Here is a 24034-nt window from a genome sequence, read left to right as displayed (position 1 = left end):
CTCACATCTCTTTTTTATTGATGATACTTTAATTTTTTACCATGCTACATTGGAAGACTTATCTAACATTAAGGATGTTAAAAGAGGATGTCTCCATAACATGATAAGCAAGGTGAAAAACAAGTTGACTCAGTGGAAGGCAAATCAACTTACCTTTGCAAGAAGATCGGTCTTGATTCATTCCACTCTCGCCTCTACCCCTTCTTATCTTATGTCCTCTTTCCTTCTCCCCAAAAAAACTTGGACCGAGTTGGATTCTATTTATTCCAAATTTTGGAATGGTGACATAGCAGGCAAGAAGAAGACCCATCTAATTGGGGTGGAAGAGAATGTGTAAACCAAGAGTGTGGGGGGATTGGGATTTAAATCCTCAGAAACTCAAAACAAAGCCTTAATATGCAAACTGGGATGGAGACTAATGACTGAACCTGATTCCCTTTGGGCTCGTATCTTAAAATGTAGATACTTCCCAAACATAAGCTTATTCCATCCTTCTACCTTGAAAAAGAAAGGGTCTTGGCCGTGGAATAGTATTACCTTTGTTCTCCTATCCTATCCCGATGGCGTACACACATCATTGGCAATGGCAGGAACACATACTTGACTTGGGACACATGGATACCAGCTCTCACCAAACTCCAGTCCACGAGATCTCTAGGCTCCGCGGATATTTCTATTCCTAATTCTTTGTAGGATAAGAAGATAAGTGATTGCATGATAAATGATCGTTGGGATGTCAATCTTCTTAGCACTTACCTACCTATTCACTATGGCTCCTCCATCTTCTCAATTCAAACTAATCATATACAGGACCAATGGAGGTGTCTTAAATAAAAAAACAGGAGTCCTTTATGCCAAAATGGCTGCTAAGTTTTTAGTAACGAATCACTTAATAATTTTATTGGATTATCTAATAGGTGTTCATGCTCTTCTCTATGTTCACATTGGTGGCGTTTTTTCTAGAAGACAAATATCCATCCAAAATTTAAGACTTTATTCTAGAGAGCTACCATCGGTGGACTTCCAACAAGGGATAAGCTAGGAAAATGGATACTTGTGGACAATCATTGTGTCCTGTGTAATTCAAATCAGGAAACCATGTGGCATTTATTCTTATCATGCGAATTTTCTAAATGCATCTGGGCAACATGCCCATTAAGACTAAATACCACGGTTTTCCAAGCTTCAACTTTTCAAGATATTATCATGTATTTCTATAAGTTTGACAACTGGACCAGACAGGACCGGGAATACTTCTTTCAGAACTTTATTATAGTTTTCTATTTTATTTGGAACCATAGGAACAATATAATATTTAAGAAGGTTAAACCTAACCCCCCATGATATTATGAATCCAGCTCTTAATTGGATTCATAACTTGAGCCGTGTATTCTGTGCAACCGATTCTGACTCCAAAAACTGTACCACTCCCAACATTCAAAATCTAGCCTCTAATCATCCTAACCATATTCTAATTTGGTGGTTATACATAAACCAAAACATGGGTTCGTAGGATGGGCTGTGGGGTTACTAAATGGTGATGATAAAGAGTTACTATTTGCAGATTATTTAATGATAGGAAACCTTACTGAAGGATGCACCGGTGCCCTTTTGTTTAGAGCAGAATATGCCATAGGTCGAGGAGCAAATCTCATAGAAATATGGACTAACTCTGAAACACTTCAACAGCTCACTTTTGATCTAGGAAATTTTCTGTGGCCTTTAAGTGTGGTTCCCACTTTTTTGAAAATTATAAAGTCGTAACTGATGTACAGTGTAAGCTAGTTCCCACTTCTGAACATGTTTCCTTCTTCGCTTCTATAGCAGAAGCAACATTGGCAAACGGTAGTAGAACCACTGCCCATTCCAACATGAGGAATGTGGCAAATGGTAATTTGATCGCTGCCTCCGCCCCCTTTTGTTTATAACATCCAAAAAAAAATTTGATTTGGATTCAACTGGAATTAGTCGGAATCAATCAAAATCAACCTGAACCCTAAAAATCATGCAGGAATAGACCCAGACCATAATTGAAATCGACTGATCCAAATTTGATTCGACCAGAATCGACAACCCGATTTCAATTCCTCAAAACATAATACACGTAGTTGATACTCACATATGATATCTAATCTCATTGTGATTAGGGGAAAATGCATCTGCACCTTAGCTATCAGGAGGTCTTGGGTTGAAGTTTTTTAGTTTGTACCCTAAATTGGTATGGACATGAATCAGGATCATGGTTTTAGGTATTGAATATATTGGATAGGATATGAATCAATCACATAAGATAGTTTTGTCCTCAAAGATACCAATATCTTATGTGTCATATCTAAATGTATTTTGCCAACTATATCTTTTGTTTGTACCAAATTTTGTGCTATTTATTAATTCTGTATTGGATAGATATCGTTATCGCTGGTTGATACTGATAGGGATCCATTGAGACCTAAAATCATGATGAAGATTTACTAATTACCACTTGATGGATTGAAAGAGAGGATCTCGCCTTGGAGTTTTTTAGCCATAGTAGAGATCTCTTCTATCCATGGAAGGTGGCCGCATGTAATCGGGCTTACCTTTGTACTTGAACCGTAAAACTAGATAGGTTCAAGAGGTTTACCTTGACTAACAAAGAAAGAAAAAACCTACCCATGAAAAAAAAACAACTACCCGAAAAGGCGATTTTTCTTTTGAGAGAGCTAACAACATGTGTTCAATCGTGCGTCGTTGACCTTGTGCACTTACCATCTTCTACCTTAGACTTGGACTCAGATCAATCTTCTACCCTAGAATTGGTCAGACATCATACTCAGATTTTATAAATACATCTACTACTTAATGAGTGTGATTATTCTACTCCAAAAAAAATAAATAAGTTACATCAAATTTCTCAAAAAACTAGGATTTGCCCAATAATGAAAAATGCAATCATCGAGGGAAAATTCTAGTGAAAATTCATATGAAAAAAGATCATCTTCAATACCAACGACCTCTCCAACACGCATATTTAAATACTTGTTAACTCTTGGGGATGTGTGTTCAACTCTTCCCATCTACTCTCCTCCCAACCATTAGATGAATGACTAGAGGGGACACCCCAGTACGAGGAGAAGAGCCTGGAAACATTGGATTCCCACTTTGCATTTCTACCAAAAAAAAAAAAGATTCATAATTTGCATCTATTAAATGGTTAAATATCCTCTCCAGCTCGTTTCTATTAAATGGTTAAATATCCTCTCCAACTCAAACGTCCAACTACCCATCCAACCTCCCAGAGGCTTACACACCTGGGGGATATATGTACCCATGTCTGGTTTGATGCTGGTTGGAGGATTTGGATTCTAAATTAAATTCACTAGTTGTTACAACTTACAACCCTATTCTCTCTCTCTCTCTCTCTCTCTCTCCTTCCTTCCCTGGTTTCTCTTCCTATCTCTCTCAACCCAACCCCAACCCTTCCCTATCCCCTTTCTAGGCACAGCACACATAACCTCTCCACCCCATCATGTTGCGTCTCACTCACCCACCCCTCCCCTGTAGTCATAAGCAAGTGTGGAATCTGAGTGTGAAGCTTTTTTTTAACCTTGAGAATGTGAGGGGAGCCATCTATGGGCAAGACAAGAATGGAGACACCACAATCAAGCTCTAACCACAGCAAAAAATAAAAGACCAGAAGAGATGCATAACCCAAACCCATGTTGGCCAGTCCGGGAGGGGAAGGGAAATCAAAAAACAAAAGAAGAGAAGATCTTTGTTTCATGCATAAGATCAAAGTTTTAGAATCCCCGGAGTAACCACTGCAGAGAGAGATGGGGAGGGAGATGAGCGGGTGACCAGCAGCAGAGATCTTTGTTTCATGCCATAGTGTTTTTCAACCAATGCGGATATGCAAAATCTTATAGCATATGGGTTCATACTGACCCCACAACTACATGGATCGGGTTATACTATGGTTGAATGAGAACCATTCTACATATTACATTAGTTGGAAAAACTCTATAACAAATACCCGATTTTTGTGACAAGCTCGATTGCAATTCTTCATGGCATTTTCGGTGTAAAAAACCTTCCTTTGATGCGAAAAACATACAAATTTAGCAGCCATTTGTAATTCTGATTATCTCAAATAACATATAAACTAAACAACTAAGAAAAAAGAAATAGAAAGCATACAAGGCAGACAGACAAAGTCAGCAGCCGTCAAGGAAAAAATTTTGACACCAAAAAAAAGGCAGAAATGCTGCTAATTTTTTCTGTGTATGTCTTATACTTTCTCTCCTCTTTCTTCCTAATTGTTTAGCTTCTACAGTATTTGATCTCTTCCTTGTTTTCTTCTAAATCTTAGAGGTTTAAATAATAAATAAGAGTAGAAATGGTTTAAATGTAAAGGAAGACACTTCACAAGAAATGAGTGAAGTAGTACTTTCATTACATGAGAAAAGTTTTGTGAATCACAACAAATTATAAGTATTATAAGGGCTTTAATTGCAAAAAAAAATCTCATGGTGCTATGGTCTACCCTTGCATTGGTATTGAAAGATATATAACTTATGGCTAAAATATGTGTTGTCAAGAGCAAGGTTTCAAAAAATGGGATTAGGAATCAAATTGGTCAATGTTGATTTCAATCTGAATCTGTAAAAATCGATTGATCCATCGATCTGATTCATGATTCTTAAAATTGTGGTTATGAGTGCCAGACAAGCCTAGACATGGGAAATCTCCTTGACTCGCAATGTATAAGCTTGGGGCCTTTTTTGGGGAATACTTATCAGACTTCTCTTTAGGTTTCTACATACAGCACTTGAGGATGTGAATTTGAAACCAAAACGTTCACCGAAATGGAATATTATCAAACTAGATCCCAACAATTCTACATCAAAATAAAGGAGATGGATCCCAATTCCAAGTTTTTAAACCTTGCTTGTAGGAGTGTCAAAACCTAGTTTGAACTGATAAAACCGACCGAAACCAACCAATAAAATCCGAACCAAACCAAACTGATCCTTAGTGGATTGGTTTTGGACTGAGTTATGTTGGGCCGGTTTTCAACCGGTCCAAACCGAACCGATCAATAACCTAACCAAATGAAACCAATAAAAAAATAAATGATTATGGGATTATAAATTGGTGAATTGACTATCCATTTTTTATAATATTAGTGATAATTTTTTTTTGGTGAGATGAATTGTTACAAATCATTGAATATTAGATTATAAATAGAGAATTTGATTTGTAAATTGTAATAATGCTTCCATTGATTTCCTTGTTCACTATACAAAACTAGTTGGATAATTAAATGAATGATTGGATAATATGGTTCATTTTGTGATTTCAATATTAATTATCTTCTTAGTAATTTGTTCTCCATTGGTTTCAATATTAGTTATCTTTTCCATTGATATACAATTATTTAATCATAGATTTAAAGTTTTTTTTTTTAATCAAATCTTGTCATTATAAGTTATAAATGTAACATTTCATTATGGTTCAAGTCCAATAATAAATCGAAATTAAAAAAAAAAAATAAATCGAAACTAATTAGACAAAAATCGAAATTGACCAAAAACCGAAGTTCTTTAATGGATTGATTTTGATCTCCCTCATTCCTAGACCAAAACCAATTCAACTCAATAAAAACCAAATCAAGCCAATCAATTGACCTACCTGCTCCTACTAGGTGGACGGTGGGCCATACTTTGGATTTGCCCATGCAAGTATAAGTCTACAAAGGATTTCTCCTCTACAACGAAAGGATCCAAACGATTGGAATGATTAAACTAAATCAAAGTGCTGATCACTTTATTTATCATATACTGTAATTTTTCTTCATTTTAATGGAATATTGTCAAACTAGGGTTTAACAACCCTGAATCAGGGTCGGAAGCGGTCCCAGACTCCCAACCAATTCCTACCAAGATCAAAAGATCGATGAGGTATCGGTTAGAGTAGGGCCAAAGTTGCCCTAACCTTACATTTTGGAGTGGGATCGGCCTTGATCGATTCCAATCCAAATCGGCCGGGTTAGCCTATCTGATCCCAAATTTTTAAACTCAAATTCTTACTTAATTTTTCAAGGGCAAAAGATTGGCACATTGTTTGTGTGCGGATTCATTTATCATAAAAAATGAGGATCTCATATATGTATTTTAAAAGAAAAAAAAAATATATATATATATATATATGGGAGAGGGATAGGTATGCCACCGATATCAAGTATGCTAACGGATAGCACCAATAGGAACACATGATGGAGTATCATTCAGGAAGGATATGAGGGTCATTTCAAAAAAAGGGAAGAGAGAGATAGACACAATAGGTGCTAGCATACTTGATATCGGCGGCATACCCAACCTTTTCCCTATATATATATATATATATTCTAGAGTAAAAGAATGCTACATAATAATTCCATCATAATTCCACTTCCCTATGTACGGGTGTCAATTGATCCAGAACCAGGTATTCGGTCCAGTTCTAGTTTCGGTTCCAAGAAATGTTAGTGTGATCTAGAACTGGATCAGGTCCCATCTCGATTCTAAAAATTGGTACTCTTACCAAACCTGTCTGGTTTTGGTACGGTTTCGGTTCCTATTTGGGTTTTGTATTCAATTCTTATTTGATTTCAATATCCAGTTTTTAATTCGGTTCTATCATGCAAAAGACAAAATACAAATGCTCAATTCACTAGGTTGTTGGTCTTCCCCCCAACAAAAGAGGATTTTAAACTTAGATTATAACTATAACTCTATAAGACAATTTAAGTGATTAATTACGTTAGGTTTCTATTTAAGTATGTCAAGTGTTTAGTTTTTAAAAAGAGGAAAAAATTACATCAAGTTATTTGATTCAGTTTTGGTTAGAACCGTCGGTTCTTGACATAGATTCAGATTCGAATCGAACCGAATTATAAACATTAATTTCAGATCCAGGATGTAACCATATTATAATCTGTTTGGTTTGGTTCCGGGCATTCGGTCCGAAATTGGATTTGGTTTTTGGATTCGGTTTCGATTTAACACCCTTACCTATGTGTCTAGGCAAACGCAACACCGTCGAGTAGTGTTTTTTTTCCCTTTCTTTATTTTCATATATATATATATATATTTTTTTTTTGGGGGTATGGAAGAGAAAGAGCGCTATCCACATGCATTCACACCCAAGTTTTTCTGTTCTGGGCATGGAGAACACTGATAGGTAGCATTCTTTCACTATCTTCTTCCTGTGTTTTTTGGATGATATTTTTATAGAATAAAATGGTGTAGCGGGCAGATTCCTTCCCACGCTGCTTGTCTTTCTCCCTTTGTTTAAACTAAATTGTTGACGTGGCTGTGAACCGCACGTAATTTGCAGCCTTGCACCGCACGTAATTTTCGTCAAAGGATCTAAAAGTAGACACCCATAGCACGTTAGCATTTACCATCACAGTCTACGCTAGCCAACTTCCAGGCTCCAACGTTTCCCACTCGCCTAGGGGTGTCAATGGTCCGGGTTGGTGCGGTTTCAGTCCGGTTCCACCGATTTCGGTGTGAGTTTGGAAGTGATCGAAATCGACCCATTAAGGATTTATCGGTTTCGGTCCGGTGTCGGCTTCGGTGCGGTTTGGGTTCGGGTTGGTACCGGTTTGGATTTATTAGGTTCATTTCGGTTTGGATCGGTTTTTTAAACCGGTATGGAGCCATTAGGAAACAACCAAATGATGAATTGCTGAACTTCGGTTTCTTAAATCGATTTGTAACCGGGTTGGTTTTGGTTTTTGGTCTAGTTTGGATTCGACTTTCCATACAAATGTATACAAAACTATGCAAATTTTGATTTTTTTAATGAATTTTGGAGTGTTTCGGTTTCTTACCGGTTTGGTTTCGGTTTCGGTCCGGGTTTTGAGCCGGTTTCGGTTTGGTTTCGGGTTCATCCGGTTTTCGGTGCGGTTCGGTTTGGTTTTGGGGTTGCAATACTCGAAACCGAACCGAACCAATAAGGCTTTGGTTCGGTTCGGTCTGGGTTGTTATCGGTTCGGTCCGGCCGGTTTTACCGGTTCGGTTTAGGAATTGACACCCCTAGCTAAGACCCCCTTCAGCTTTAGGGCCACAAACTTTGGACCAACTCATTGGATAGAGGAATCTAGTGGAATATGTGCCTTTCCAAAGGAAAGAATAGAGGAGGGAGTCAATGGCTTTAGAGAAGGAAGCAGGAAGAATGAAGATGCTAGACCAGTAAAGATAGAGGGATTAGAGGACCGATTGAATGAGGACCACGCGACCAGCATAGTAGAGGAGCTTACCTTTCTAAAGCTGGAGCCTTTTCCTAATGGAATCAATGATGGGGGACCAATGATGGGAGGAGAGCCTGGAGGATATGAGAGGTAGGCCCAGATATCTAACAAGGAGGGGTTCGAGGGAGAATCCAAAAATTGAGAGATGGGTTTGGCAGACATCAGAGATTCCTGAGAGGAAGAGGTTGGATTTAAGGAGATTAATTAACAAGCTAGAGAGGGACTCAAAGCGATGGAGGGAGGCCATGATATTGGAGATGAAAGTAGGGTCGACTTTGGAGAAGATCATGGGGCCGTCAGTGACGAGCACATTTATGAGTGAAATCTAGGGTATAAAAGCATGCATTTTACATTTTTAGAATGGAACTACCTTGGGTTTTACTTTCTTTTTGCAGGTTTTATATTTTTAAGGCCTTAAGGACTATCGGGCGCCATATCTCCAATTTTACACGTAAAGAGGTCCAGTTTCTTTTCATGGCTGCGAAGATGATGAAATTCTGAGCAAGATGGATGTGTTGCATTAAAAGTACGCATTCGTTTTGGCACCCGCACATGCAATTATTCTTTTCGAACCAGAAAAAGAATAATAGACCAAAACTGAACCGAGATGTAGGCCAGCCCTTCTGCAGTTGTCCCAGAGGTACAAAAGAATATTTCAAATACCAACAATGATTGATGGACCCCCCTTGAGTAATTAAAGATTCTTTTTTTGGTAACTACTTAGCATAGTTGGTGAGCTGTGGTGTGCAAAAATCCTATGTTAACCAGAAGGTCTCAAGTTCGAACCTCTTGGCTTTTTTTTTTGCTCTCCTATTTTCTAACCAATTAAAGGCCCAGGGCATGGAGGAGATTTCCCATTAAATCAGAAGATTGGTCAAAGCAAAGCAAGAGAAATTCGGCTAAGGGGGGTTTCTTGCGCAAGAAGAGAGAAAAAGGAAAGAAAAAAAGAGAGAAATAAATCTCAATCTCAAAAAAATAAATAAATAAAAAATCCTACCTTTTAGAAACCCAATTCGTTGGACTTTTTCTCCCCTTCCCTATAAATAAGAATTATGTTAGAAAGGGAGGCACCTCTCTTCTTAGGTTTTTTTTTTATTTGCTCTCTCTCTCCCTTTAGTTCTAGTTTTAGTTTTTGCTATTAAACACTTCTGTAATCCTCTTTTATTTAATGAATGCAAGCACTCTTGTTTTTGATTTAATATTTTAGTTTTATGTTTTATGCAATTGAAGTTGTAATTTTCAAGTTCTAGTTCTAGGTTTAGTTCTAGGTGTCAAGAACAAGTTGTGGAGAATCTCCTTTCAAGTTCAAGTTTCTCTTTCAGATTTGTTTTCTCTAATACTAGCAATTTCAGATTTGGTTTTTAATACTGGTAGTATTTCAAATCTCAATCAAGTTTTTAAGTTCAAGTATTAAAGTTCAAGTAAGTAGGCTTCTACAGTAGTCTTCTCACCCCCCCTCTCATTCCCTCTTCTTACTACCCATCATTCTTAAAGGTTTTAAATTTTCAGTTTTACATTATTGCTTTTCCTTTCCCCCAAGGTCCTTGGCTAGATGCATGTGTTGACTTTGCCCCTCTCTAGCCATAGAACCATCCTTTTATTTTAGTTATCTATATTGCATCCCTTCCCTTAAAGCCAAGTAGAAAAGCCCTTGTAAGAGTACTCTCTAGTCAAGTAGGGAAGCTCGTATTATTTATGGTGCATCCCTCGGGCTAAGTAGAGATGCCTACTTATGTGTCTCTCTCTAGCTTTTTTCCCCTTTTTATTTTATTTATTTACTTTTCAGCACATTTACTTTCAGTTATTTGCTTTTTAATTGCGCGGTTTGAGTATTTAAATTCCTAGATGTGAATGGTTAGGTCGTTCAATTTTTATTGCAATTTCAATTCAAATTTCCCGAAATGTGTTGGTTACGACGCTTTTAGATACATTTGTTAGAAATAGATCACCATAATTAATCTGTGTACATTCGCATTACTAGAAGAAGCTTAAAATAAAGTGACTGCTCCCCTTATGTTGAACCCGTTAGCTACACTGATCCATACGCTTGCGGTTACTTTTAAAATTCAAACAAGTTTTTTGTGCCGTTGCCGGGGAGACAGTTCCATGTTATTTTTTGCTTTCTTTCGGTAAATTGGAGTGCTTTATTTTTCTTTTTTCTTTTATCATTTATTGAATTCCTAAGGAGAACAACTTGCAACAATAGTTGTATCGATGTCGCCAAGCCTCACAGTATGATAAAGATAGGTTTCGCCCTGTAGCAGTACGTCAGGAATTGAGCAACCCCGAATTCCTACCAGTAAGCTCCCAAAAAGCCAAAAAAAAAAAAAAATTCATTCTTTTGTGTTTGTCTTATTCTAGTTGGGGATAGTGTTCTGTTGCATGAGTGCTGGGTGGGTACGTAATAGTGCGAATAGGTTAGAAAGATGAAATCCAACAAGTAGTGACCCTATACATTTGCTCTCTTTAAAACCTTTCAATATGGGAGACCAACAGCAAAACCCTCCACCAAAATCTCTGAAAGATAGGTTCGACCCTGCTAGAATAGCCCAACCTTCCTGCATAGTTCTACCACAAGCCCAGGGCAATAATTTTGAGCTTAAATCTCAATACATCACTATGTTGCTCCATTTCCATGGGCTGACCTCTGAGGATGCATACCTATTCCTCAGGGAATTTGAAGAGGTATGTGTTCTAATTAAAATCGAACAGCTTTCTAATGATGCTGTTAAGCTTAGGTTCATCACCTTTGCATTGAAAGACCAAGCTAAGAAGTGGTTGTATGGGTTACCTAATGTAGGGATAGATTTGGACAACCAAACCAGACCCAAGACTGCAGGAACTTTTAAACCAAAGAACAACGATAATAACCAAGGTAGAACAACAATACCACAGATCAGAATAAAAAGAGAAAAAAAAAAAAAAAAAAAAAGATCTGTAACTCAGAGTTTCGAATCCAGAAACTGGAATTTATGAGATCAGAATATAACCCCGATTAAAGGACTAAATCAGATATAGGAATAGGGTCACAACAGATCATCAATTGTGAAACATCCACAAAATTCAGGAACAGTCAGATGTATCTATCGATCTCAGAAACAGAACCGATTAGGTCAAAATATCCAATAATACTTAGAACAGATCAGCAGTGACCAAATAGGAATAAATCAGCAGTAGTATTAGGATGATAACAGACCCAAATCAATATTAGACATAACAGAAAACAGAATAAGACTATCCAACAATCGAACCAGATTCTGTCCTAGTAAAATCACTACAGGACAAAAATAAGGTGATTTTTGATAACTTGCAATTGACAGCTCAGATCTAGCCCAGGTTTGGATCAAGTTTCACACTAATGGGAAGGAAGACTCGATCAAAGTTTCAGCCCAATCTGAAGGCTGCAGGTAGTACAGAGATCAAGTAACCAACTAAGACTTTTAGAAGGATTTCTAGGCAGAAATTGAAAGGTAAATACCTGATCTGTGTATCAGTAGTATAGCCTTTAAATCACCTTGAATACTTTAGAGAAATTGAGGAAGATTGATAGAATAGTTGAAGAGACCTCTTGGACTTCACGCCGCAAAGAGTCGTTGGATCAAACACCAACCCATCACTGTGATCAAACACACAGAAGTTCTCTTGCAGAGAGTAGCAGTAGCAGCCATGTGTTTTGACAAAATCGTGACTCATTAAAAGAGCCATCATCTTTATTTATAACAGTGATAGGGGTTACATAAAATAGAAACTAACTTTAGTTTCCAAAAACTGAAATAGGAAACTAAAAATTAGAAACTCAACTAGTTACTAAAACTGAAAATAGAAACTTACAAAATAGAAAGTCCTTTAGTTGCTAAACTGGAAATAGAAACTAATTTATGACTGAAAATTAGAAACTAATTTAGGTACTGAAATTAGAAACTAAATAACCCCATCTAAAAAGGAAACTAAAGAAAAATGAAACAAATCACTGAATCCCGTATGCAACCTTAGAACCCCTAGTTAGACCCATAAAAGTAGCCCAATATACTCCAAACCATATGGACTGAAGGCCCAACACGTATACAACCCAACCCTAAGCTTATTCCTAATAAAACAAGCCTAGTTTGGTGAAGAATCTGCATCATTACCCACAAATTCCATAACCACATGGGAATAGTTCATAGTTGCCTTCCTCAAAAAGTTTTTTCCAACTCACAAGACCAATAAGCTTAGAAGTGATATCCTTCAATTAGGCAAAAACCTAGAGAGTCCTTTTCTAAACTTATAGAGAAATTTAAGGACTACTCCAAGAATGCCCCCACCAAGGCCTAGACTTATGGCATTTACGTTAAATAATTTATGAGGGTAATGATTACCCAACTAAACAAATGATAGAGTCTATGTGCCCTAGGGGATTCACAGCCATTATAAATGAAGGAAAGGTATAAGAATTCTTACTTGACTCGGCTGACAAAACCCGTGAGTGGGAATCAACCCAAGAGAGTGAAAGAACCATAGGAGGAAAAAGATATTTTGTAGATGGGATAGTAGCCAAGGAAGCCCACTTGGATAGCCTAATCAAAAGGATTGAGGCTATTGTTCCTAGAGAGTCACAATCAGTTAATATGGTTAAGATGTGCAATTGGTGCCAGTCCCCTGGACATGTCATAGAAGAATGCCCCAACACCTCTGGGGGCACTTCCAATGAAAGTGTGAATGTCTTATATCAGAATAATCCATATAATAACACTTACAATCCAGGATGGAGAAATCACCTAAATTTCTCCTGGAACCAACGCAACCAAGCAGGGCCTTCAATTTTCATAATTAAAGTCAACCTAGACCCCAAAGGCCTCCCTTTGCACAACAACCTTTTGCCCCAAATACTTTTCCTAGGCCAAATGTAGGTCCTCATGCTAGTTTTCCTAGGCCCCCTCTCCTATCATCTTATTAGCAACCCCCTGGGTTTACCAACACTAGAGAGGCAAGTAGAGTAAGTGATTTGGAAAAGAATATGGCCCTTCTCATGACAAGCCATCAAAATCTTATGAGAGAACTCTCCCAAGTTGTCTCAATTTTGCATGAGAGGGAGAAAGGAACATTGCCTAGTCAACCAAAGCCTAACCCTAGGCATTAGACTTTTAGTTCACAAGCACCACCTAATGCATCATTGAATGTAGTACAAGGTCAGACCCAACAAGGGCCCTCCAACCAATGTCATACTGTTTATGCCCTTAGGAGTGGTAGAAAGTACCAACAGAATGTTCCTAAATCTTCCCCATCTATTACTCATGTTAACTCTCCTTCTGTTGAGGACACAAGTGTGCCTCCTATTCTACGTTCGTCTGATGAACCTAAAGCAACTAAAGATGATTTGGTTGAGGAAACCAAACATGATTCTTTTGAAAAAAGGAAAATCCATAATAGTCCTTATATTCCTCCAGTCCTCTTTCCTAATCGCATAGTAAACAAAAAGAAGACTGCTTCCATAGACAAGATTTTAGAAGTCTTCAAGAAGGTAAAAGTGAACATCCCTCTTTTGGATGCTATATCCCAGATCCCCTCCTATCCTGAAAGATTTATGTACTCACAAACGTATCACTAGTGTGCCCAAAAAGGCGTTCTTGGCAGGTAACATTAGTTCCATAATTACTCAGCCTATAGCCACCAAGTATAAGGATCCAGGGAGCCCTACCATAGCTTATGTCATTGGTAACACCTACATTAAGCATACCTTACTTGACCTTGGCGCAAGTGTGAATCTTTTGCCTTACCTTGTGTATAAACAACTAGGATTTGAAGAATTGAAAGCCACTGGAACTACTCTTCAGTTGGCAGATAGGTCTGTTAAGATTCCTCAAGGGATGGTTGAGGATGTCTTACTGAAGGTGGGAGAATTTATTTTCCCTGTTGATTTCATTGTGTTAGATACCAAGCCCTTCTCAACAAAGGATGAGATCCCTATAGTTCTAGGAAGACCATTCCTGGCTACCAGTAATGCATTAATCCATTGTCGGAACGGTTTCCTAAGGTTATCTTTTGGCAACCAAACTGTTGGGTTTAACATGTTTAGGATAGGCAAGCAACAACATACAGAAGAAGAGATCAATATGCTTGAGGATTTTTTGGATTTTTCTGGTGATTTAATTACCAACTTTGATATTGATTTTGATTCAGAATTCCAAGAGTGTATGGATGAGTTGGATGATGATAGTGAAAATTTATTTTATAAAGTCTAGAGTCTTCACACACCTGTGGAGCCCTTAGGACCCCTTTCCAATTCCCTTCCCAAACCTTTCAAGTTGAGCCTCCTAAGCTAGATCTTAAGGAGTTACCATCTATTTGAGGTATGCTTTCCTAGGGCCTAACCAGACTCTTTCAGTAATAATTTCATCAGATTTGACTTTAAGCCAGGAAGAGAAATTACTCAAAGTGTTAAAAGACAATAAGGAAGCCTTAGGTTGGACTATGGTTGATATCAAGGGTATAAGCTCTTCTATTGTGCAACATCATATACATCTTATGGAGGATTCCAAACCATCCACGGAACCCCAAAGAAGAGCTTACCCAGTGATGATGGAAGTCATTAAGAAAGAGATCCTAAAGTGCTTGGATCATAGAATAATTTATCCTATTTTTGATAGCTAATGGGTAAGCCCAGTTCATGTAGTGCCCAAGAAGTCTGGTGTTTCTGTAGTTCCTAATACCAATAACGAACTGATTCCAACCCATGTCCAATCAGGGTGGAGAGTGTGCATAGACTACAGGAAACTTAATACGGCAACTTGGAAGGACCACATCCTATTGCCATTAATTAACCCGATGTTAGAGAGGTTAGCTGGACATGAATACTATTGTTTTCTTGATGGATATTCCAGCTATAACTAGATCCCAATTGCTTTAAAGGACCAACATAAGACCACTTTTACATGCCCATATGGAACATTTGCTTACAAGCGTATGCCCTTTAGGCTTTGCAATGCCCCTGCTAAATTCCAATGATGCATAATGAGCATCTTTTCTGATATGGTTGAAAAAATCTTAGAAGTATTTATGGATGACTTTTCAATTCATGGGAATTCTTATTCTAAGTGTCTTTGCCAGGTTTCCCTAGTTTTGAAAAGGTGCTTATCTAAGAATTTGGTTTTGAATTGGGAGAAATGCCATTTTATGGTTAAATCTGGTATTGTTTTAGGCCATATAATATCCAAGGAGGGAATTAAGGTAGATAGAGCTAAAGTGGATTTAATTGATAATTTACCACCTCTTCTATCTGTTAAGGACGTCCGATCTTTTCTACTACATGTTGGCTTCTACAGAAGGTTATTAAGAACTTTAGTAAGTTAGCCCGACCTCTCACTTCACTATTTGCCAAAGATCAAACTTTTAAGCTTTCTAAAGAGTGCCTAGAATCCTTCAAGCAAGTTAAGGAGTTGACAAATGCACCCATTGTTCAACCACCTGTTTGGACTGAACCTTTTGAACTGATGTGTGATGCTTCAAATTTTTCTATGAGAGCGATTTTGGGTCAAAGGATTAATAAGTTGCCCATTGTCATTTACTATACTAGTAAGACACTAAATGATACACAACTCAACTATACAACCACTGAAAAAGAATTTTTAGCTGTTGTGTTTACACTAGAAAAGTTCCAGTCTTACTTAGTTGGGTCACATGTGGTGGTGTACACTGATCATTCCACTCTTAGATACCTAGTTCAGAAGGATGCCAAAGCCTGTCTCATTAGGTGGGTTTTACTTTGCAAGAGTTTGATTTGGAAATTAGGGATAAAAAAGGTATTGAAAACCTAGTTACAGACCATTTATCCCGGCTTCCCAATTCCTTAACTGTCGATTCTCCGGTCAACGAGAACTTGCCAAATAAATAGTTACTTACACTGTCCAGTGAACCATGGTTTGCTGACATTGTCAATTTCTTAGTTTCAGGTTTGACTCCGGATCACTAATCCACCCAAGATAGGTGTCGATTCCTTTCCCAAGTTAAGCATTTCTTTTGGGACGACCCTTATCTTTTTAAAGTTTGTCCTGACCAAATTATCAGACGTTGTATGCCTGATCATGAGCAGCACTCAATTTTATCCTTTTACCATGATCATGCATGTGGTGGATACTTTGGACCTAAGAAGACTGCCACAACCCTATTTTGGTAGTTGAGATCTTTAATGTGTGGAGCATCAATTTCATGGGGCCATTCCTTAATTCCTTTGGGAATTTGTACATGCTTTTGGCCGTTGATTATATTTCTAAATAGATAGAGGCTATACCTTGTAAATCTAATGACCATAAAATGGTGGTCCAGTTTCTCAAAGAGAACATTTTTTCCCGCTTTGATACACCACGTGCTATAATTAGTGATAGGGGTACTCATTTTTGTAATCGGCCTTTTGAGTCCTTAATGAAAAAGTACGAGATCACCCACAAGTTATCTACCCCTTATCACCCCCAAACTAGTGGCCAAGTAGAGGTGTCTAATAGGAAGATCAAACAAATCCTAGAGAAAACTGTTAATCCCAACCATAAGGATTGGTCCCTTAGGCTCATTGATGCCTTGTGGGCCCATCGGACTGCATTCAAAACCGACCTTGGTCAGTCTCCCTATTGTCTAGTGTATGGGAAAGTATGTCACTTACCAGTTGAGTTGGAGCATAAGACCTTTTGGGCCATCAAGAAGCTCAACTTTGATTTGTCTGATATGGGTATTTATCGAAGGCTCCAACTATCTGAGTTAGAGGAACTTAGGAATGATGCCTATGAAAGTTCAAGGATTTACAAGGAAAATATCAAAGTTTTCCATGATAAGCACATTCTGAGCAAATCTTTTGCAATTGGTGATAAGGTCTTATTGTACAACTCTCGATTGCATCTTTTCCCAAGTAAGCTTAGATCCCAATGGGATGGCCCGTATATTGTCCATAATATATATCCCCATAAGGCTATGGAGATTCTGAATCTAGGAACAGGGGTAATTTCGAAGGTTAATGGTCAATGTTTAAAACCGTTCCTCGCGTTTCCTACTGCTACTAGTGAAGAGGTCATGGATCTCCATGAACCTCTTTACACTGATGACTAAGTTTTAACTAGGTATAACCCCCTTGCATTGTCTTTGCTTTTAATTCTTTCCATGCATTGAGGACATTGCATAACTTAAGTGTGGGGGAGGGAAATCAGTTTCTTTTTGTTTTTTGTTTTTTGTTTTTGTTTTGTATTTCCTTTATTTGTTTTTCTTTTGTTTTTGAGCTTACTAAGGATGAAATCGTACTTTGGCTTTTGGTTAATGATCATACCATTCGGTTGCTTGATGTATGAATGTAAGAATTTTTTATTAAGGTACCCATCTTGAACACATAAAAACCCTATTGAGAAAAAAGAAAACAAGCCTGTGTCTTGAGATGGGACTCTCTTTTGAAAAATAAGAAACCCTTGTTTTATGGTGTTGGACCATATGTAAGTCTGTGGGTTCCTTGTACTCTTAATTTGGAGTTAAGACTTTCTTTTTAGATTGGCATGAGTTGATAAATACACAATTTTAAATTAAGTGTGGAAAGTGATATAGATGAAAAGTAAGAGTTGATTTCCTTAGAACTAGTCAGGGCAATGCGCCTCAGGAAGCATAGTGTCTTGATTGAAATTCTTAGGGAAGAAATTTCTGATAGAACTCTGGCATCACTGTCTATGCGGCCATATGCAAAAAGCAAAGCTACATAGTAACTTGGGTGTCTGGTGTTTACTCCACCATATCATTCAGGCCAACAGTAGTGGAGTAGGATAGAGTTTATTATAAAAAAAACAATGAGAAAGAAAACCACACAGCAGGAAAGTATATGTAAATGTCATCAATGTCTTGGTAATATGTTTGGTCAAAAACACTCCAACGCCTTAGTCCTTGGTTCCCTATTACTTCACAAGTGGTTTTGCCTTAAGATAAGGATGTTTTGGAAGAGACAATGTGAGTTCCAAATTAAAGAAATATGCTTATGCCTGAAATCGATATGGGGTAATAAAAATTCAAGTGTGGGGGTCCCTAGATCAAGTGTAAGAGAAATTATCTTTGCTCCGGATCAATATGGCCCTTACCTTTAGCCAAGGTTAGGATTTGTTTTTCTGAATTTTGGGTGTATATTCACTGCAAACACCCATGAGACACAACTCGTCCTCTAGGGGTGACCTAATGGTTTAAAGGCTTGTTGCACATGCTAAGTGCAATCGTGATTCCTACGAAAGTGAGTTAGGTTTTTTGTTTTTATTCTTTTTCTTTTTGTTTTGCTCGAGGACTAGCAAAGTCTAAGTGTGGGGGAATTCTGATGAGCACATTTATTTGTGAAATCTAGGCTATAAAAACAAGCATTTTACATATTTAGAATGGAGTTACCTTGGGTTTTACTCTCTTTTGCAGGTTTTGTATTTTAAAGGCCTTAAGGATTATCGTGCACCATATCTCCAATTTTACTCGTAAAGAGGTCCAATTTCTTTCCATGGCTGCGAAGAGGACAAAATTCTGAGCAAGATGGATGTGTTGCATTAAAAGTACGCATTGGTTTTGGCACCCGTACATGCAATTATTCTTTTCAAGCAAGAAAAAAAAAATAGACCAAAACTGAACCGAGATGTAGGCCAACCCTTCTATAGTTGTCCCAGGGGTACAAAAGAATATTCCAAATGCCAACAATGATTGATGGACCCCCCCTAAAGTAATTGAAGATTACTAGGAGGTCTCAAGTTCAAACCTCTTGGCTGTTTTTTTTTTTTGCTCTCCTATTTTCCAACCACTTAAAAACCAGGGCATGGAGGAGATTTCCCATTAAATTAGAAGATTGGTCAAAGAAAAGCAAGAGAAATTCGGCCAAGGGGGGTTTTCATACGCAAGAAGAGAGAAAAAGGAAAGAAAAAAAAGAAATAAATCTTGTCCAAATTGTGTCTCTCCTCCACATCATCAACAAAGATGTCCAAATCTTCAAGCAAGCAGAGGAAATCGTCCAAGGGTTGTGCGCAAGTTTGAAGGAGAGGAAAAATAGGAAATAAGAGAGAAAATCGTTGGGTCTCCCATCTTGCACGATTTTCCTCTTCTCTCCCCTCCACATCAGCACATCAATCTTGAAAAAAAAAAAATCCTACCTTTTAGAAACCCAATTCGTTGGACTTTTTCTCCCCTCCTCATAAATAAGAATCATGTAAGAACGGGAGGCACTTCTCTTCTTAGGGTTTTTTTTTTTAGTAGCTCTCTCTCTCTCTCTCCCATTAGTTCTAGTTTTAGTTTTTGCTATTAAACACTTTTGTAATCCTCTTTTATTTAATGAATGCAAGCACTTTTGTCTTTGATTTAGTCTTTTAATTTTACGTTTTATGCAATTGAAGTTGTAATTTTCAAGTTCTAGTTCTAAGTTTAGTTCTAGGTGACAAGAACAAGTTGTGGAGCATCTCCTTTCAAGTTCAAGTTTCTCTTTCAGATTTGTTTTCTCTAGTACTAGCAATTTCAGATTTGGTTTACTCCAAATCTGGTTAATAGTACTGATAGTATTTCAAATCTCAATCAAGTTTTCAAGTTCAAGTAAGTAGGCTTCTACAGTAGTCTTGTCACCCCCTCTCATTCCCTCTTCTTACTACCATCATTCTTAAATTAAGTTTTAAATTTTCAGTTTTACATTATTGCTTTCCCTTTCCCCCAAGGTCCTTGGCTAGATGCATGTGCTGGCTTCGCCTCTCTCTAGCCATGGAACCATCCTTTTATTTTAGTTATCTATATTGTATCCCTTCCCCTAAAGCCAAGTAGAAAAGCCCTTGTAAGAGTACTCTCTGGTCAAGTAGGGAAGCTCGTATTATTTATGGTGCATCCCTCGGGCTAAGTAGAGATGCCTACTTGTGTGCCACTCTCTAGCTTTTTTCCCTTTTTATTTTATTTATTTACTTTTCAGCACTTTTACTTTCAGTTATTTGCTTTTTAATTACGTGGTTTTAGTATTTAAATTCCTAGATGTGAATGGTTAGGTTGTTCAATTTTTATTGCAATTTCAATTCCAATTTCCCTAGATGTGTTGGTTAGAACGCTTTTAGATGCATTTGTTAGAAATAGATCATCATAATTAATCTGTGCACTTTCGCATTACTAGAAGAAGCTTAAAATAAAGTGGCTGCTCCCCTTGTGTTTGACCCGTTTGTTACACTGATCCGTACACTTGCGGTTACTTTTAATATTCAAACAGTCAACAAATGCAAGATGGTTAACATGAGATATTTGCATATGGGGATGGAAGAGATCAGGTGTTGGTCAGTGGAGGATTGGATAGAGCGGAGAGAACCTCAAGGGCTAGACAGAAGAGAAAGGGGGAGAGGGAACATCCCTGTCTAATACCAACAGAAGAGAAGTAGCCACAACGCTACCGTTGATATGGACAGCGAAGTTGGGGTGGAAATGCAGGAGAGGATCCAGTGGACAAAGGAGGGGGGAAAGACATCTGAAGTAAGACTTTGGAGATGAAGTCCTAACGAATGGAATCAAAAGCCTTATGGATGTCAATTTTAAGAAGAGCAGGGGAGGAATGGGACTTATGGTTAAACCCTCTGACAATCTCGTGACAAAGAAGGATCTTGTCAAATATGCTTCTGTCACCAATGAAGGCAGATTGGTTTGGGCTGACAAGGGAGTCAATGACCTTCTAGGATCCTGTTAGCAAGGATTTTGGCAATAAATTTGTAAAGGAGGTTGCAAAGGGAGATAGCCTTGAAGTCAGTCATGGATTGAGTGCCATCTTTCTTGAGGATGAGGCAAAGGAAGGTATGGTTGATGCCATTGATCTTAGAAGGGTTAAGGAAGAAGCTATGGATAGCAAAGATGAGGTCATTACAGATGATGTTCTAGCAAGAAGAGAAGGAACCCATGTTGAACCCTTCAGGACCAGGAGCTTTATTGGATTTATGGGATTTTATAGCGGCCACATTCTCATCATCAGAGAGGATGGCCTAGAGAGAAGGTAGGAGGTGATTGGGAATGAATTTATTAAGGAGGTTGGGCGCAGGGAAGTGGGAGGGAGGAGGGAGGAGGGAGGAGGGAGGAGGGAGGGTGGAAGAGACCTTCTAAGTAAGAGACGGCCTCAGCTTTGATATCCTTAGGGGAGAGGAGCTCGGAGCTGATGATGACATAGGTCCGACCGTCTGGATGATATGCTGGCACACTTTTGGGCTATGGTGCAGCTCTTGAATATCAGACCAGACTCCATAGTGCTACATAGTAACAAGTTAGGCCTAGAGCTTACTTCATGCAAGGGAAATTCAGTTATCAACAATCCCACATTGTTTTTAATTCATTTGGATTTTTTTTCTTGTGACATGTGCAAGGAGATGTTCAGGATGCAGTAACATTGGATTGGCTGGATATATATGGTAGGGTTTGGAAGCCAAAGCCCAAGCATTCCAGTACTCCAGTTTCCCTTCCCATCAACCAAGTCCAAGAAACCTCAATGCTAATTCAAAAAGTATATTTAAAGTTGGGGGTGTTTCTCATAGTTCTTTATTTCTTTGGGGGTATTTATGCAATTTATTTTTATTTATGTTAATAGTTAGTTGTCTTTAAGTTGTGGGGTCCAGTTTTGGTCACAGGTTCAGATTAGGAAGCTATTCTATTTTAAAAATTAGGGTAAATGACACCTAGAGTACCCAACGTTTGATAAATTACGATTGAGGTGCCAATTTTTTAAATTCCAATTATACCCCAATCACAATTTTATGAAGTACTCATACATACCCATCACCACTACCACCCCTCTGCTGCCTGCACCACCTCCACCATCCCTCCCTCTCCCTTCCCCTGCAACCCCACCCCACCCTGTCCATCTGCAAACCCCATCCCACACATTCACCTGCCACGCCGCCAGTATTGCAATCCCAGCACTATCATGTTTGGTTTCTGTATCTCCAGGGAGTTGCAGGAATGAAGCTTTGCAGCCGATGTTCTTAGTGTGGGGCTGGGTATGATTGTGTTCAACCCCTTTCCCCAACATCCTTATCCCTGGACCCCTTCTGCACTCTCTTCCCTCTTTGTATCGCCAACCCTGCCCCTTCCTCCACTCCCCCCACCCGTTCTCTCTCCCTTGCTGTGCCGCTAACACCACCCACCATTCTTCTCTTTCCCTTTTTTCTTTATTCAATCCTCTCTTCTTCGTTTTTAATTCAATCTTCAACTCTTTCTTCTTTGAATGTATTCTGCAGAATTCTATTGGCGGAATGTGATGGAGGTGCCCAGGGGGTGGTGTGAGTTGGGCTAGGTTCTATTATTATACAGGGACGCAAGCCTGTGGAGTTCTGCATCAGCAAGTAGCCGTGCTCCTCGCCCTTGTTCTCCTTTCTTAGCAACCTCATCACCACAACTCCGACCACACTCTCGCATCACACCCCGATCCACCACCCTGCAAACACACCTTTTCTGCCCCCTTGCGTTGCCTGTACGGCTGCACCCCATCATCCTCCAGTCCTCAGCTCTTGCATAGGCAGCAACTCCATCCCCCTCCATCGCAGATCCTATTCTCCCTGTACTACCAAGCCAAACAGCCTCTGACCTAGCTTAAACCAGCCCCCGCTTCCTCCAACCCACCCTCCTCTGCAAACCCCATCCCCTCTGCCTCACCTCATACGTGGAGCTCCCTTCTACAAAAAAGAAGAAGTCGCAAAAGAAGGTGAGTGGAAGGGAAAATAAACGGGCGGGTCCCATTTGTTGTCATTACCTAATGTTGTAACAACTTTTTTTTTTTTCCTTTTTGCTTTCATTTCACATTATTTAGGGAAGAAAAAGGAGAAATGAGAACGCGGTGGTGGGGTGGTGGGGCGGTGGGTGGGGGCAGGGGAGGTAAGGAAGCAGAGATGGGGTGGGGCTGGCCCGCCCCCACCTGGGTTGTAACACCCTAATCTGATATTTATACCCCTACTTGTGGACAGGCAAGAAGAAAGAGCAGAGGAAGCCAATGCTGGCATGGTTGGCAGTTGTGGAGTGCCAAGAAAGCAAAAGTGACCCCACCTGCTCCTGTTCAGCTTGCCAATATCATTGGGGAACTCATAAGGAGGGGTGGACAAAGAGGTAAGTTTAAGTACAAGACTAAGAATAGTAGGAAAAAAAAAACAAAGAAAAAAAAATGCGACATGAGGACTTCCCAGGGGGTCACCCATCCTAATACTACTCTCACCCAAGCACGCTTAACTACGGAGTTATACGGGATTTGGTGCATTAGTGCTGGTATGATCGCACCCATATTGGTAGGTCCAAAATTGGCTGGCCAATTTTGCCAAGCAGAATGTAATTTTTGGGTTTTTACACTATGGAGCCCACCTCTGTTGAGCAAAATTCCCATTATATACCTGTAGGAAGAGACTTAAATGAGGCATGAAATGCATACTTAAGAGGAAATGAATTTATAGACTACTAGGTATTATATATATATATATATATATAATATGTATGTAAATTATATGGAAATAAAAGAGGGTAGCCAACTTAAGAAGGCAGCCAAACAAGCCTTAGTTATAAGGATTTAAGAGGGCAACCAAACAGACCTTCGCAATACTTGAAGAGGGCCAGCCAAACAGACCCTTGGGGCTGCCTTATATATAAGGGACAATGGGCTGAGATTGCATCAAACGTGACTGATGTAACAGTAAGGAGAAAAAGAAAGAAAGGAGAAGAAGAAGGAAAGAGAAGGAAGAAGAGGAAGAAAGAGAAGTAAGGAGGGAACTCACTCACCTCAGGCTGCTCTTAGATCAACTCTGCACCCAGGTA

At 38.8% G+C, this 24034-nt stretch overlaps 1 pseudogene; it reads right to left on the bottom strand.

The window, feature by feature from the left end:
• Positions 1–23390: 23390 nt before the first annotated feature.
• LOC122082999 lies at positions 23391–23508 on the bottom strand (annotated as a pseudogene).
• Positions 23509–24034: the final 526 nt, after the last annotated feature.

Source organism: Macadamia integrifolia, chromosome 6 (genome assembly GCF_013358625.1).
Source record: "Macadamia integrifolia cultivar HAES 741 chromosome 6, SCU_Mint_v3, whole genome shotgun sequence".
NCBI lineage: Eukaryota > Viridiplantae > Streptophyta > Magnoliopsida > Proteales > Proteaceae > Macadamia > Macadamia integrifolia.
The sequence above is the reverse complement of the archived record's forward strand: the minus strand, read 5'-3'. Positions and strand labels throughout refer to the sequence as shown.